Raw genomic sequence first — 18,131 nt, 5'->3', positions numbered from 1 at the left:
CACTAGTGACTGGCCTCCAACTGCATTTCATCCATTTTTTTCATCCTTGTTTCATAGGAGTCATTAAATAACTGCTGAGATTTTTTTTAGAAGGTATGAAGGGACTTTAATTGGGATTTCTTTTCTGTCTCTATGTTAAAATCAATTCAGCGGTTGCATGTTACAGTGCTCTTCCTCTCTCACCCACTGCTGGAAACATAAGCGTATAAGTCAAGCCCCAGATTGATGTATGGAAACCCTTTGCCCTAAGTCAGAAAAAGTCAATGCAAGTCTGTGAATTGTTTTATGAAAATATTGGGTTGAGTTTCGGGCTTCAAGTCCCTGCTGATGCATTAAATGCTTCATGGTATTGGCAGGGGAGAAGCAGGGGACGTTTCAGTAGCTGGATAAATAGGAGAAATGTCAATTCCAGATACCTTGAGAGATTCCAGACAAGCTTTTAGTACAGAAGGACAAGGTGATGGAGACCAATGGGACTTGTGTACTGAATTTCATTTAGCCTTTTTGGTCACACTAACAGAGAAAAAAACTATAGGAGTCTGTGAAACATATATGTTTGTATTGTTTTGTATTTTATATAGATCAAACAGAGGTGGCTCTTGCCTGGCTCCAAGACTTGTATCTCTACCAGAATTTGGGGTTTTATAATCATGGAAGAATCCTTAAGATGTGAGTTCTGCTGTGGCCTAACAGGACTCACCTGCTTCTATGAGGGAAAAGTTTCTTGGCTCATAACCTGGCAAGGCTGATTGAGAGGGCTTTTAACTAGGATCAATGCAGGAGGGGGATGCCATTAAGAGCACTGAAATTAGGCATAGGGATGGTATGGCACTGTCTGAGGGTGACAAGGTTAATGGGAGCATCTATGCTGCTCCAGGGAGCACTGCAGGTTCAGGAGCACATCTGAAATGCTCGTATACCAATGCACACAGTACGAGGAACAAATGGGACAAACGGGAAGTTTTTGTCCTTTCCCAGAGCTATGACATCATTGGTATTAGTGAGACTTGGCGGGGCAAGTCCTACAACTGGAGTGCTGGGTTGGAGGGCTATCAGCTGTTCAGGAGGGACAGGCGGGGCAGGCAAGGTGGAAGTGTTGATCTGTATGTAAGGGAGAGATTAGACTGTACATCCCTTGCTGTTAGGGATGTTGCAGTAGACAGCCTCTGGGTGAGGATTAAGGGGATGGATAGCAAACCAGCTATTCAATAGGCAATTAGGAGAAATCTCTGGATCAGTTGAACCACCTTTTAAAAGCCCAGGAGCTGAAGTAAGAAATGGATGCTAAAGGGATTTCTATAGGTATTGTGAACTAATCAGGAGGCAGTCCAGCTCCCTGAGAAAGTGGCGATTATACACATTAAGGCACACCAGAAAGTGAACTCAGAGTTGGAAAGAGGAAATGAGCTGGCGGACAGAGAGGCAAAACAGGTAGCCAAGGTAAATGTAAGAAGAGAAGAGGCTTTGGTCCCCGATGGGTGAATCTCTCCAGAAGATAAGCCAGAATACACTAAGGAAGATCAAAAGCTTATCGCAGATTTGGAAGGATCATATAATAAAGAAGGGTGGGCTCACACCCCACAAAGGAAACTGATTATTCCCTCCTATTTAACATGGCCCCTGATAAGGGAAGAACATACGAAGAGGCATTGGGGGGCAGAGGCCCTATATAAAAACCTGATTAGAGACATTGTAGCTAGAAATTTATATACCACTGTGAGACAAGTGACTCGGCAGTGTGATCTTTGTCTCCAGACTAATCCCAAGAGCACCCCCAAACTGGAAATGGGCCAAATTGGGAAGGGCAATGGGCCTGGGCAACAATGGCAGATTGATTTTACAGAACTTCCAAGAAAAGGGGGGTATCGATATTTATTAGTATTAACTGATACCTTTTCAGGTTGGCCAGAGGCATTCCCCACCAGGACAGCCAAGGCTCGGGAGGTAGTTAGGATATTATTACAAGAGATAATACTGCGTTTTGGGGTTCCAGCAACCATGTCTTCTGATAGAGGACCTCACTTTATCTCAAAAGTGGTGCAGGAAATCAGCTGCCATTTGGGCATAGACTGGCAACTTCATACTCCATATCGCCCTCAGTCTAGTGGCAAAGTAGAAAAAATGAACCACTTAATTAAACAGCAGATTGTGAGGTTGGGGCAAGAAACTAGCTTGACCTGGCCTCAGTCCCTTCACTTGGCTCTCTTGCGCATACGAACTAAGCCAAGAGCAAAGGAAGGACTAAGCCCTTTTGAGATCTTGTATGGACGACATTATGGAATACAGAAAGGAATGTCCACAGAGGTTGGGGATGAAATCATGACCTCTTATATGGTGGCATTAGGCAAACAACTCAGTAAAATTGAGAAACGTGTCTGGGACTTGAAGTAGGGGTTTGGATAGTCCAGTGCATGATATACTACCTGGGGATTATGTGTATATAAAGTCTCTTGCAGAAAAGACCCTAGAGCCACGATGGGAAGAACCATTCCAGGTACTCCTGACAACTTTTACTGCAATCAAAATTAAAGAGCAACCCCCCTGGATTCACCATTCTCGAGTTAAGAAAGCTCTCACGTCAGGATGGACGTCAAAACCAGCTGGGGGATTGAGGCTACAATTGCGATGCTCATAGGACTGCAAGATGCCACACAGGACTATGAGAAATGGGAAAAAAAAAACACAGGTTGAGGCAGAAAATAGAAAATGGAGAGTATTTCTGTTATAAATTAGTTCTGGTAGAAATCATTCCCAACACATCGTGGGTAAGGTAGATCGAATTTCTATTTATTTGAGCATTTCAGCAAGCAGCGATAAGTAAAACAGCGCTGGGCGGCCGGGGAGTCTCCTGCTCTGCCAACGGCGCACACCTAAGCCCGCCAGAGTCTCGATTTATAGCCTAGTAGTTCCGGGTTTAGTGGCACATCCTGGTGTCTTCTACGACTGCGCAGCCTGTTGCTAGGGGGTCTTCGTCAGTCCTCTGGTGGTCGTGGGGATGAAGATCGTCGTCTTCCTCTGCATTGGGGTCGTGACTTTGCTGCGGTATGTGTGTTCTCATGCGAGGGGGAATGCCATTTTGCCCTTATTTGGAGCTGGTTTCTACTGCAATTGTTAACTTAACAGGAAGTTCCCATACTTGTTTTTTTCCTTCAAGAGGATATTAGGGGTATAAGCAATCAACCGTTGAAACCTCCCATCAGCAACATTTAATGAACAAACAAGGCTTTACCCATTACAATCCCCCCTTTTTCTCTGTATCATTTTGTTCATTAAATCTATTTAGTTCTAATTGACTCAGGATTAATGTTTCCTCTAGTATGGGTCTATCATTTATCGATTCCTACTTTGTCCTCATAAGCATCAGGTGGGCAGCCTCCAATCTACCTTTAACAATAGCTATGACTTTGTTAAGGATACAAGGACCAAACGTTAGTCCTAGGGTTAATAAAATCAGCGGGCCAGCTATTGTTGACAACAGAGTGGTGAGCCACGGAGAGCGATTAAACCAGTACTCATACCAACTTTGCTGGGCCTCCCGCTCTCTTTTTCTCCTTTCCAATCCTTCTCTAAGTTTGGTCATGGTATCCCTCACAATTCCAGTATGATCAGCATATACACAGCATTCCTCCCTGAGAGCGGCGCACAATCCCCCTTGGTGTAAATACAATAAATCTAGTCCTCTGCGATTCTGTAATACTACTTCGGATAACAACCTTATCGATTTTTCTAAAGCATTGATAGATTTCTCAATTCTGGCTAAATCTTCATCCACAGCTGCTCTTAGAGAGGTGAACTCTCTTCCTTGTTTGATTAGCAAAGCAACTCCTGTGCTTACCCCTGCAGCCCCCAAAACCATTAGGGTAGCCACGGTCAATGTGGAAATTGGTTCCCGTTTTGTCAAATGGTGTTCTTGATTGATCTGATTGTCATACATAAAATTCTCTGGGTGGTAGAGTATCTTTGGGATGATTATTACTTGAACACAGAATTCTACAGACTCATCGAACAAGTCCAGGGATAGACAAGGGGTAACGCCCATCTTTGAGCATACCCACCTAGCACTCTCTGCTGGTAATAACCATTTCGCTGTTTTTTTTTTTTCCTTCCGAGGTTAGTTTGATTTGCACACAAGTGCATTTTATCGGGCGGGACTTGTCTCATGCATCTCCCCTTCCCAGTCACTTGGGTCAGCGTTATGCCCTGACCCTCTTTCCCCCATGTACATTGTGAGGGATTGGATCCATTTACCCGCCAGGCCTTCTCATTGACCCCCACAGCTTCGTGAAAGGGCGGCCTTACCCCATAACAGAGCCAGCACCGCTCAGCCAGGAGAGGGTTGGTAGCATTTAACAGCTGGTAGCTTACTTGCATCAATTTCCACAGGGAATTTTCCCCATTGTCGTTCTCGAGATTCTAGATGACGGTGTCCTTATTAACAGTGAAATTTCTAGTATTATTCTTGATACCCTCTCCATCCAAGCTTGGGTTCAATACCGGGTTGGGTCCCACCGATTCAGGTTCCGGTGGTACGGCCTCCTTTTTTATAAATATTAGACCTCCTCTATCGACTCCAGGTTCCCAATATCTTACACCCCATGTTTTCCCATAAACCAGGCTGGGTCGGTCGGATCCGTTATATTTACATACAGTTGTTTGCAATCTCCATAGGGCATCCGGATCCCTCCGCTCCAGTCTCGGCTCGGAGGCCTACATCCGTAGGGTCCATATCCTACAGTTAGGAACTTATCCCTCCCAGCTCCCGGACTCCAATCTGAAGCAATTGTTTCACAACCCCAATAAGCACAATAGTAGGAGGTGGGATAATTGCAGTATCCCCTTCCTGGGTTCGAGCTGGGGCAGAGGTAGAAACCTATTTGGTTCAGACACAGGCTTATGGGTGGCAGTTGACAAAGGGATGTGAGAAAACTTGGTGCACTCGCTGTAGTTACTTGGTTAATGATAACTTGGTCCTCCCACCTAATTAAACTCCACTTAAAGGGCTGGTGCGAATATCCCTGGTCGGCCCCAGCCGGACAGGGGATATTCAATAGGAGAGGTAGCGCCAACATACACCAGAAGGGCAACGTCCTTTTATAATTCTGGGGAGGCGGCTTCGAGTTATGGTGGGTACTAGGGCGGTTTATTCAGCTGGACTCCATCATCTCAAATAGGGGTGGGTACAAAGTAATTCTCCCCACTGTTGTACCCCTCTGCCTCGCCCGCCTACTTGGTTGCCTCAGGCAGCGGGGTTCACTTTCTTCATGGCAGCAAGGGTAATCTTCAGGGGCCTAGTGTTGTGGTTTAACCCGGCCGGCAGCTAAACACCACACAGCTGTTCGCTCACCCTCCCCCCTCCCTCTCTGGGATGGGGGAGAGAAACGGGAAAGTGAAGCCGGTGAGTTGAGATAAAGACAGTTTATTAAGACAGGAATATAATAATAACAATAATAATAATAATAGTGATAATGATAATAGTATTAATAATAATAATGTGTAAGAAAACAAGTGATGCACAATGCAATTGCTCACCACCCGCTGACCGATGCCCAGCCTATCCCCGAGCAGCAGCCGGCCCCCCACCCCGGCCAGCCACCCCTATATATTGTTTAGCATGACGTCAGATGGTATGGAATACCCCTTTGGCCAGTTTGGGTCAGCTGTCCTGGGTCTGTCCCCTCCCAGCTCCTGCTGCACCCCCAGCCTGCTCGCTGGCAGGACAGAGCGAGAAGCCGAAAAGTCCTTGGCCTGGTGTAAACACTGCTCTGCAACAATTAAAACATCAGCATGTTATCAGCGCTCTTCTCATCCTAATCCAAAACATAGCACCCTACCAGCTACTATGAGGGAAAATTAACTCTGTCCTAACTGGAACCAGGACAGATATCCACCCCTTATTCCATACCATTTATGTCATGCTCAGGTTACACTCTTTCCAATACATTCTAATTAATCACCATTTTCATCTATGATATATAGCAATCATGGTAGTGATGACATACAGTATTATATAATAATTAACATACTACAATTCAACTCATGGGCTATTCTCACCCAGTATCAAATCCCCTTGAGGTACACACCGGACCTCCCCATTCTTTTGCATTACCCACCAAGTGCATCCAGGTCCCTGAGCAAAAGCAATTCCACGAATGGGTTTGCCTTTTCCTGAGGCAGGAGTAGCCCAGACTGTTTTACCCAGCATGTTTCTTACGTGCACTACAGGAACTTTATCCCCTTCTACAGTGCGTAACAGGTTTGATTGGGCAGGTCCAGCTCGGTTGGCAGATCCCCTAGTATTGACTAACCAGGTGGCCTTTGCCAAATGCGTGTCCCAATTTTTGAATGTCCCAGCACCCATTGCTTTCAGTGTAGTCTTCAACAGTCCATTGTATCGTTCAACTTTTCCAGAGGCTGGTGCATGATAGGGGATGTGATACACCCACTCAATACCATGTTCTTTGGCCCAAGTGTCTATAAGGTTGTTTCGGAAATGAGTCCCGTTGTCTGACTCAATTCTCTCTGGGGTGCCATGTCGCCATAGGACTTGCTTTTCAAGGCCCAGGATAGTGTTCCGGTCGGTGGCATGGGGCACAGGATATGTTTCCAGCCATCCGGTGGTTGCTTCCACCATTTTAAGTACGTGGCGCTTGCCGTTGCGGGTTTGAGGGAGTGTGATGTAATCAATCTGCCAGGCCTCTCCATATTTATATTTCAGCCATCGTCCTCCATACCAAAGAGGTTTTGACCGTTTGGCTTGCTTGATTGCAGCACATGTTTCACAGTCATGAATAACCTGTGCTATAGTGTCCATGGTCAGGTCCACCCCTCGATCACGAGCCCATCTGTAGGTTGCATCTCTACCTTGATGGCCTGAGGTGTCATGGGCCCATCGGGCTATAAATAATTCACCTTTATGTTGCCAGTCCAGGTCCACCTGAGCCACTTCAATCTTAGCAGCCTGATCCACCTGCTGGTTGTTTTGATGTTCTTCAGTAGCCTGATTCTTGGGCACATGAGCATCTACATGGCGTACCTTTACAACCAGGTTCTCTACCCGGGCAGCAATATCTTGCCACAATGCCGCAGCCCAGATGGGCTTGCCCCTGCGCTGCCAGTTGTTCTGCTTCCATTGCTGTAACCACCCCCACAGGGCATTTGCTACCATCCATGAATCAGTATAGAGATAGAGAACTGGCCACTTTTCTCGTTCAGCAATATCTAAAGCCAGCTGAATGGCTTTCACTTCTGCAAACTGACTCGATTCACCTTCTCCCTCAGCAGCTTCTGCAACTCGTCGTGTAGGACTCCATACAGCAGCTTTCCATCTCCGATGCTTTCCCACAATACGACAGGACCCGTCAGTGAACAAGGCATATTTCTTCTCATTTTCCGGTAGCTTGTTGTACAGTGGGGCTTCTTCAGCACGAACCACCTCCTCCTCTGATGATATCCCAAAGTATTTGCCTTCTGGCCAGTCCATAATCACCTCCAAGATTCCTGGGCGAATGGGGTTTCCTATTCGAGCCCGCTGAGTAATCAGTGCAACCCACTTGCTCCATGTAGCATCAGCTGCATGATGTGTAGAGGGGACCCTTCCTTTGAACATCCAGCCTAGTACCGGCAGTCGGGGTGCCAGGAGGAGCTGCGCTTCAGTACCGACCACTTCCGAAGCAGATCGAACTCCTTCATATGCTGCCAATATCTCCTTTTCAGTTGGAGTATAGCGGGCTTCAGATCCTCTGTATCCCCGACTCCAAAACCCCAGGGGTCGACCTCGAGTTTCCCCAGGTTCTTTCTGCCAGAGGCTCCAGGTGGGACCATTCTCCCCGGCTGCGGTGTAGAGCACATTCTTTACATCTGGTCCTGTTCGGACTGGCCCGAGGGCTACTGCATGAACTATTTCCTGCTTAATTTGTTCAAAGGCTTGTCGTTGCTCAGGGCCCCATTCAAAAGCATTCTTCTTACGGGTTACTTGGTAGAGCGGGTTTACAATCAGACTGTAATTTGGAATATGCATTCTCCAAAACCCCACGACACCTAGGAAAGTTTGTGTTTCTTTTTTGCTAGTTGGTGGAGACATAGCTGTTATTTTGTTGATCACATCCATTGGGATTTGACGACGTCCATCTTGCCATTTTATTCCTAAAAACTGGATCTCTCGTGCAGGTCCTTTAACTTTATTCTGTTTTATGGCAAAACCGGCCTTCAGAAGGATTTGGACTATTTTCTTCCCTTTCTCGAAAACTTCTTCTGCAGTGTCACCCCACACAATGATGTCATCGATGTACTGCAGGTGTTCAGGAGCTTCCCCCTGCTCCAGCGCAGACTGGATCAGTCCATGGCAAATAGTAGGGCTGTGTTTCCACCCCTGGGGCAGCCGATTCCAAGTATATTGGACTCCCCTCCAAGTGAAAGCAAACTGTGGCCTGCACTGTGCTGCTAGAGGGATGGAGAAAAATGCATTAGCGATATCAATTGTGGCATACCACTTGGCTGCCTTTGATTCCAGTTCATACTGGAGTTCTAGCATGTCTGGCACTGCAGCACTCAGTGGTGGCGTGACTTCGTTCAGGCCACGATAGTCCACTGTTAGTCTCCACTCACCATTAGACTTTCGCACTGGCCATATAGGACTATTAAAAGGTGAATGAGTCTTGCTGATCACTCCTTGGCTCTCCAGTTGACGAATTAGCTTATGGATGGGACTCAGGGAGTCTCGGTTGGTGCGATATTGCCGCCGGTGCACAGTTGTGGTAGCGATCGGCACTTGCTGTTCTTCAACCCTCAGCAACCCCACAACAGAAGGGTCCTCTGAGAGACCGGGCAAGGTAGACAACTGTTTAATGTCCTCTGTCTCTAAGGCAGCTATGCCAAAAGCCCAGCGGAACCCTTTTGGGTCCTTGAAATATCCTCTTCTAAGATAGTCTATGCCAAGGATGCACGGAGCATCTGGGCCAGTCACAATACGGTGCTTTTGCCACTCATTACCGGTTAGACTCACTTCAGCCTCCAATACAGTTAACTGCTGGGATCCCCCCGTCACACCATAAATACAGATGGGCTCTGGCCCTTTATAGCTTGATGGCATTAGAGTACATTGTGCACCGGTGTCTACCAAAGCCTTATACTTCTGTGCGTCTGACGTGCCAGGCCATCGAATCCACACAGTCCAATAAACTCGATTGTCCCTTTCCTCCCCCTGGCTGGAGGCAGGGCCCCTCTAGTCCTGGTCAGAATCTTCGTTTCTGTGTTTAAAGGACTGCCTGCTGGAAGTTGGAGCAGCAAACTTTTCAGAGAACTCCTTTTTCCCAATTGTTTTCCTTTGCAATTCACGTACCCGTGCCTCTAGGGTCGCAGTAGATTTTCCATCCCATTTTCTCATGTCCTCTCCATGGTCACATAGGTAAAACCACAGGGTGGTGCGGTGTGTGTGCCCACCATATTGTCTTCCTTGCATAGATGAACGTTTACCCCTAATAGCTGAGACACTGGTTTGTACAGGTGGGGAGGAAAATAATCTTTCTTCAAGTTGGTGGATCTTTTCAGAAAGTTTCTCCAAAGCATTCTCTTTTATCTGGTGGACACTGGTTCGTTCAGGTGGAGGGGAAGATAAATTCTCTTTAAGTTGGTGGACCTCTTCAGAGAGTTTCTCCACAGCCGAGACACAGGCCTGTAGGGAAGAGGAGAGATTTCCTTCGTACTGCCGGAGTATTTTAGTCACTTCATTCACTGGGGGATTCTCCTCCGCTTTCCAGGCTAATATTGCCAATGAGCTGGCATATGATGATGGTGCACTCCGTACAAACTTCCGCCACATGGGTGGTGTACACCGGACTTCATCTGGATCTGCGGATGTTTGTGCGTCGTCTAGGTCCTTATAAATGACTTCCCGTGCGGCCAATTCCCTCAGGTACTGAATTCCCTTCTCCATGGTGGTCCATTTGCCTGGTAGACATACAAGTTCTTCCTTGAAGGGATACCTTTCCTGCACAGCTGACAGGAGACGCCTCCAGAGACTGCGAGATCATGCTCCATCTCCAATTGCTTTGTCAATGCATGCGTCCCTAGCAAGGGATCCCAGCCGCCTGGCTTCCTTGCCCTCTAATTCCACATAATTGGCTCCCGTGTCCCAGCACCGGAGCAGCCAGGTGACAAGCTGCTCACCTATACAGTGACCAAAATCTTTTCGCACATCTCGTAGCTCACGCTGGTATAGAGTCCGGGTAGTTACTGTTGATTTTTCGACATCCTCATCCTCATCTTCAGTCTCCTGCACCTTTGATGGCCCAGCCTCGTCTTCACTATGCCCAGACTTAGCAGAAGACTGTCTGCATTCTAAACGACCTGAGCCTCTATACCATTTCTTCACCTTGTCTACAGGGGCAACTTGCACTGCTACAGCTCGTTTCTCTGACCCAGCCACAGGGTCTGCCACAGGGGTTGGAATACCCACTGCGGGGTCAACTTGCACTGCTACAGCTCGATTCTCTGACCCAGACACAGGAGTGGGAGCAGCTGCAGGAGCTGGAGCTGCTGCCGGGGCTGGAGTGGCTGCGGGAGCTGGAGCTGGAGCGGCTGCAGGAGCTGGAACTGGAGCGGCTGCAGGAGCTGGAGCGGCTGCAGGAGCTGGAGCTGGAGCGGCTGCAGGAGCTGGACCTGGAACGGCTGCAGGAGCGGGAGCTAGGTTGCTAGTAGCATCAATTGCAGCTCGATAGGCACAAGCCAGACCCCAGCACGCTACAGTGATTTGTGTCACTTTGGAACTGCCAGAGTCATGACACCTTTTTTTCAAGCATTCTGCCAGCTTTTTAGGATTTTGCAGTTGTTCAGGGGTGAATGTCCAAAACACTGGAGGTGACCACTGCTCTAGAAACCTGCCCATATCCTCCCACACTCCCTGCCACTCGCAACTATCCCGCCTCAAGACAGATATCCGGATGAGATTCCTAAGTAGTTGTTTAACCCTCAACAAAACCTGAAGCGCATTCAGGAGACATAACAACAAGAGCAGGCTGGTCTGAGTATCCCAAGGATATTCAACATCTCGGAGAACCACCGTAACTAGCTCGGGGGATAAGAGGGTGGTGGTGAAGGAGAAAGGGAGAGTGAACAGGTAGGGAAACATGTCTTCCCCTGTCCCCTTCACAGATTGGCTCCCTAACGAAAACAGGCAATAGGTGTAATTGCTAATAATTTCCGAGATATGGGTTCCAAAGTATAGAGTCGACGTCAGTGCTGAGTACAAATACCAGGTTAGAGTCATGACCAGATATTTCATCATTTCATAAGCCATTGTTACACCTCACAGTACCATAACAATCTTAAACCAGGGCCCGGAAAGGATAAACAGTGCAACAGGGAGCACATACAGAAAGTAACGCACCATAAAACTCAATTTGGAATACAGGTACAGCAGACTGGAGATTAAGGCAATCAACATCGTGACTAGCAACTATTAAGCAGGTCCAATACTTATACCAATTTTAGTTTAACACACTCAGGTCAAATCTGTCGATATCTCAACTCTTCGAGCCCCACGTTGGGCGCCAAAAGGACTGTTGTGGTTTAACCCGGCTGGCAGCTAAACACCACACAGCCGTTCGCTCACCCTCCCCCCTCCCTCTCTGGGATGGGGGAGAGAAACGGGAAAGTGAAGCCGGTGAGTTGAGATAAAGACAGTTTATTAAGACAGGAATATAATAATAACAATAATAATAATAATAGTGATAATGATAATAGTATTAATAATAATAATGTGTAAGAAAACAAGTGATGCACAATGCAATTGCTCACCACACGCTGACCGATGCCCAGCCTATCCCCGAGCAGCAGCCGGCCCCCCACCCTGGCCAGCCACCCCTATATATTGTTTAGCATGACATCAGATGGTATGGAATACCCCTTTGGCCAGTTTGGGTCAGCTGTCCTGGGTCTGTCCCCTCCCAGCTCCTGCTGCACCCCCAGCCTGCTCGCTGGCAGGACAGAGCAAGAAGCCGAAAAGTCCTTGGCCTGGTGTAAACACTGCTCTGCAACAATTAAAACATCAGCATGTTATCAGCGCTCTTCTCATCCTAATCCAAAACATAGCACCCTACCAGCTACTATGAGGGAAAATTAACTCTGTCCTAACTGGAACCAGGACACCTAGGTACCGATTTCCCTGTTCCAGCCACTCCCAGTCCCAGTTACTCACTCCTCCTTGGGCGCGTTACCCTTCTGATGTATGGGTCTTGGTACATTAAGGAATTTCCCTTCCTCTACTTCCCAGTTTCATTTACAGTGAACCTATTATTCCTTAGAGAGGGTTACCGATCACATGATTACGAAAAAGGCCAAGTGCCGGGTCCTGCATCTGGGGCCTAACAACCCCAAGCAGCGCTACAGGCTGGGAGATGAGTGGTTGGAAAGCTGCCTGGCAGAGAAGGACCTGGGAGTACTGGTTGATAGTCGGCTGAATATGAGCCAGCAGTGTGCTCACGTGGCCAAGAAGGCCAACAGCATCCTGGCTTGCATAAGAAGCAGTGTGGCCAGCAGGTCTAGGGAAGTGATTGCCCCCCTGTACTTGGCTCTGGTGAGGCCGCACCTTGAGTACTGTGTTCAGTTTTGGGCCCCTCGCTACAAGAAGGACATGGAGGTGCTTGAGAGAGCCCAGAGAAGGGCAACGAAGCTGGTGAGGGGTCTGGAGAACAAGTCTTACGAGGAGCGGCTGAGGGAGCTGGGAATGTTCAGCCTGGAGAAGAGGAGGCTCAGGGGAGACCTCATCGCTCTCTATAGGTACCTTAAAGGAGGCTGTAGAGAGGTGGGGGTTGGTCTATTCTCCCACGTGCCTGGTGACAGGACGAGGGGGAATGGGCTAAAGTTGTGCCAGGGGAGGTTTAGGTTGGATGTTAGGAAGAACTTCTTTACTGAAAGGGTTGTTAGGCATTGGAATGGACTGCCCAGGGAGGTGGTTGAGTCGCCATCCCTGGAGGTCTTTAAGAGACGTTTAGATGTAGCCCTTAGTGATATGGTTTAGTGGAGGACTTGTTAGTGTTAGGGCAGAGGTTGGACTAGATGATCTTGGAGGTCTCTTCCAACCTAGACGATTCTGTGATTCTGTGATTCTGTGAATTCACTCATCAGTCCCTTTTCGCATGGTCAGCCTCAAGCCTCCGGGTCGGCTGGTCACTCTCTACCGTTCCTCCGGTATTGGTCCTTTAACTCGGCTGGCATGAGTCCATCCTTTCTCGGCTGTCCAGACAGCTGTGTCTGTGGTAAGTAGAACAAGGTAGGGTCCTTCCCAACGAGGAGTTAAAGAGGTCTCTTTCCAGGATTTTATCAGAACCTGGTCTCCTGGTTTGATCCTGTGTATGGCCATCTCTTGGGGGGGGGGGGGGGGGGAGTTGTACTACTCCTTTTGCTGCAGGATCCTCCTTATATTGTGAGGTGACAATACCCTCAGTTTGCCCCCAAAGGTGATTTTATGCGTTTCTTCCACCAAGAGAGCAGCCGGGACCACTGCCTGGAGACAGGTGGGCCATCCCCTACTCACGGGGTCCAAAAGTTTAGAAAGAGATCCCACGGGTTTCTTTTTCCCTGCCCAGTCTTGAGTTAAGACCCCGAACGCTGTTCCCTCCTTTATGTTGATAAATAGATAAAAGGGTCTCTTCACATCAGGTAAATTTAACACAGGAGCGTTCACTAAATCCACTTTTAAGTCTATCAGGGTTTGCTCATCGCTTTGGCTCCATTTCATTAATCCTTCCCCAACCAGTTTCTGATACAAAAACTTCACCTTGCTACTATAATTTTCAATCCATTGTCGACAGTATCCTAACAACCCCAGCAGCTGCCTAACTTGTCTTTTGCTTTTTGGCACTTGTAGTGACAAAATCCCATTTACTCGTTCGGGGTCTAGTTTCTTAGTGCCCTTACTTAGCCAATGTCCTAAATATTTCACCTCTTCACCTCTGTGAACTGTAATTTTGACTTTGATACTTTTAGTCCCTTTAAGCTCAAGACGTTTAGTAACTTGATACTTTCTCCCCTGACTGCCTCCTGACTCTCTCCTGCTAACAGCAAATCATCCACATATTGGACTAAAGTTATTTCGGGATTTGGTTCATAGTTCTCTAATACTCGTTCTAATGCCTGACCGAATAGATTTGGTGATTCCGTGAATCCTTGAGGAAGCACGGTCCATCTTAATTGTTGTTTCCGATGGGTTGTGGGATCTTCACTCGAAGGCGAAATAATCCCTGCATTCCCCTTTTAAAGGACATGCCCAAAATGCATCTTTTAGGTCTATGACACTATACCATTTCTGCGCTGGGGACAGCTGGCTTAGCAAGGTATGTGGGTTAGCTACTACAGGAAATCTGGTTATTGTTCTTTTGTTGACCTCCCTCAAGTCTTGGACTAGCGATAAGAGCCATCAGATTTCTTGATAGGTAATATAGGAGTGTTATGAGGTGACATGCAAGGCTCCAGTAATCCCTGTTGTAGTAGCCTCTCGATTACTGGTTGCAGCCCCTCCCTGCCTTCTTGGGACATTGGGTATTGTTTTACCCTGATAGGATTCCTGATAGTGACTTCAGAGGGACTAATATCTAAACGGCCTACTGATTCGGGAGAATACCACACCTCAGGGTTTATTTTTGCCTCGTCCTCTACTGTGAGGGCGTATAATTTAACCTCAATTCCTTCATTTTTCACCTCCAAATTAATTTTTAGCTTAACCATTAAGTCTCTTCCCAACAGGTTATATTCAGCTTCTGGTACTAATAAGAAGGATCTTGTGCAACTTTGGGCTGGGGTCTCTATTTTCATCCCCTTTATTGTTGAGACCCTAAAGGGCTCTCCTTTTGCTCCTATCACCTGTAATTTCTCCGAGGAAGGTTGACATCCCCGGGGTACCATTTGGACAGTCGATCTTTCTGCCCCAGAGTCCACAAGGAACTCCACTTCTTGATGCTGGGGACCTAACTTCAATTTTATCAAGGGCTCCGTTATACCAGAAGTCCCCAGTAGATGGAGCCCCTGACTCCCCTAATCTTCTTTAAACATTCGCTCATCTTGTAAGCGTTTTCTGCAGTCCTTTTTCGTGTGTCCCTTCTTTTGGCAATAAAAACATCATTCTATCTGTCAGATCCCTCTGATCCCTCTGGCTCCTCGGAGGTCTTTTTCGTGGTAGCGGAACACCCTTTGGGCAAGGGGGGGGGGGGCTTTTTGTCCTTCCCGGACCGCTGCCACTAGAATCCTGGCCTGCCTTTTTTGAATCTCTTCTTCTCTTCGCACATATACCTTCTGAGCTTCTCTCAGCAGTTCATCCATCCCTCTATCCTGCCAATCCTCTAATTTTTCTAATTTCCGCCTGATATCCCCCCATGATTTTGCCACAAATTGCGTTTTTAACAAGGCCTGTCCCACTGGTGTACCGGGGGTCCAGTCCCGAATAAAGCTGGAGGTTCTTCCTTAATCTCTCCAGCCATTCTGTGGGAGTTTCATCCTTCTTCTGATGTTCACTAAAGGCCTTATTTATATTTTGTCCTCTAGGGACTGACTCCCTTATACCTTGTACAATAATAGTCCTTAAATCCTGCATATGATCCCTACCTTGTTCATTTTGGTTATTCCAGTTAGGCCTCTGTAGGGGCCATTTAAGATCTCCCGCAGGACCCTGCTGGTGTTGCTGGTCCCAGATTCGCATTCCAGCCCTCCGGATCATATTCCTTTCTTCTGCAGTGAACAATATACCTAAAATGGCCTGGAGTTCTTCCCAGCTGTAAACATTAGGCCCCAAAAATTGGTCTACTCGCTCAGAGACTCCAAGAGGATCGTCTAAGAGATTTCCCATTTCCGTCTTGAATTCTCTGACGTTTCCCGTATTTAGGGGGATGGAGATGTATCCCATACCGGGTTGAGGCCCTCCCATTGCAACCTCTCTTAGGGGATATAGTCTACCCTCACCCTCTCGATTTCTAGTTTGGCTCCGAGTTACCCGTCTAGTTCCCCGAGGGGTGTCCGTGGCCGAATCAGAGTCACTATGGTAACCCGGAGCCGGGGGGGGGGGGGGGGGGGGGGGGGGGGGGGGGGGCTGGAGGTTGCCGAGGAGGGGGTATATAACGGGGGGGTGAAAGTGGGACTTCTTCCTCATTCCGTTCATTCTTTATCCTCCCCCCTTTTTCTCTTAATGGGTATAAGTTGGCTCGGGTCTCAGATCCTATCCATAAGTGGGTAATCGTTCCAATGTTTTTAATCATTAACCCTAACGGGCTCCCTGGTGGTATCGGAGGCAACCTAGCCTTGGGTTCCGACCCACCTGTGGGACCAGAAGACTTGCTCTTCTTCTGTCCCATCTTCCAGAGTGCCTTCACACACACAGTCTTTGCCTCCCGTTCGTGGCCCAGTCCCTCGCGGGAGGTGGGAACCGCACTACCAGGGAGTCCGCACTCGCTTCGTCCTCGATTGGACGTCTCACACAGGCACACTCTGGGCTTCCCAACCCCAACCGAACGGATAACCGGCCTATACTTACTCACACCTGAGTCTTCGTTCGAAGCTTCATGCACAAAGATTAAGGGGTTACCGGTTATTTATTTACTTATCGCTGGAACTTTAGGTTCGTCGGTAGGGGTGTGTTGGCTTGGGGACCTCCAGACAGGGACCGCAGAATCAGCGGGGCGTGCCTCCCCTGGGAGGGACCCAGCCAAGCTACCACTATCCGAGTCACGGCACCAATTTGTTATAAATTAGTTCTGGTAGAAATCATTCCCGACACATCGTGGGTAAGGTAGATCGAATTTCAATTTATTTGAGCATTTCAGCAAGCAGCGATAAGTAAAACAGCGCTGGGCGGCCGGGGAGTCTCCTGCTCCGCCAACGGCGCACACCTAAGCCCGCCAGAGTCTCGATTTATAGCCTAGTAGTTCCGGGTTTAGTGGCACATCCTGGTGTCTTCTACGACTGCGCGGCCTGTTGCTAGGGGGTCTTCGTCAGTCCTCTGGTGGTCGTGGGGATGAAGATCGTCGTCTTCCTCTGCGTTGGGGTCGTGACTTTGCTGCGGTATGTGTGTTCTCATGCGAGGGGGAATGCCATTTTGCCCTTATTTGGAGCTGGTTTCTACTGCAATTGTTAACTTAACAGGAAGTTCCCATACTTGTTTTTTTCCTTCAAGAGGATATTAGGGGTATAAACAATCAACCGTTGAAACCTCCCATCAGCAACATTTAATGAACAAACAAGGCTTTACCCATTACATTTCTTTCAGGGACCAGGGGATAAAAATAAGTTAGTAGGGATGGAGGAAAAGAATTTCCTAAAGTAGATAGAAAAGGGGGGATTGAAGTAAGAAATGGATGCTAAAGGGATTTCTATAGGTACTGTAAACTAATCAGGACTGAGACAGGAGGGCTCTGGAAGATAAGGGATTTCTATAGGTATTGTGAACTAATCATGACAGGACTGAGACAATGAAAATGATTTCCACGAACTCACTGTAATAAAGACCACCCTTTCGGGAGAGGTTATGAATATGTATAGGTGATCCCTTACCTGTGTAACCCCTTCTGTATAAATACAAGACGAACTACTGTGGTGGGTGCGCACGATTCTGGTGGGACTACCCCCCTGTGCTGCCCAGTAAGTCAAGAAAGTGGGGAAGAACAGGGAACTCCTCTTGGAACTAGGGCAGAAAAAAAAATATATGACCTCTGGAAGCAAGGTCTGGCTTGACAGGGAGAGTACAGAGCTGATTTCCCATTTGCAGGGAGAAAAGAAAAGCAAAAGCCCAACTTGAGCTGATGATCAGCATGGTGTCAGACAAAAAAAAAAAAAAAAAGGCTTTTTCGAGTATGTCTACAGTAAGAGGAAGTCAAAGGAAAACATTGGACTGGTACTTGGAGTGGATGGTCAAATAACAAGCAAGGATGAGTGTGGGAGTGTGGCCATGGGGGTCGAAAAGCCCCATGGTTGGTGATAACATCAGACTCTTAAGGATGAGGCCATCAGGAAAGTAAAGAGTTGAGAGGGAACAAAGAAGGGTGATTCAGGAGAGCCTTGCTGTATGGGACTACTTGTTCTCCAGTCGTTAAGATATGAAATTTGCTGGGTGTTTGGGGTTGCTGGGCAAAGTTGTTTGACCAATGAATAGT

This window comes from Anser anser (genome assembly GCF_964211835.1).
Source record: "Anser anser genome assembly, chromosome: W".
In the NCBI taxonomy this organism is placed as follows: domain Eukaryota; kingdom Metazoa; phylum Chordata; class Aves; order Anseriformes; family Anatidae; genus Anser; species Anser anser.
This window is presented reverse-complemented; position numbering follows the sequence as displayed.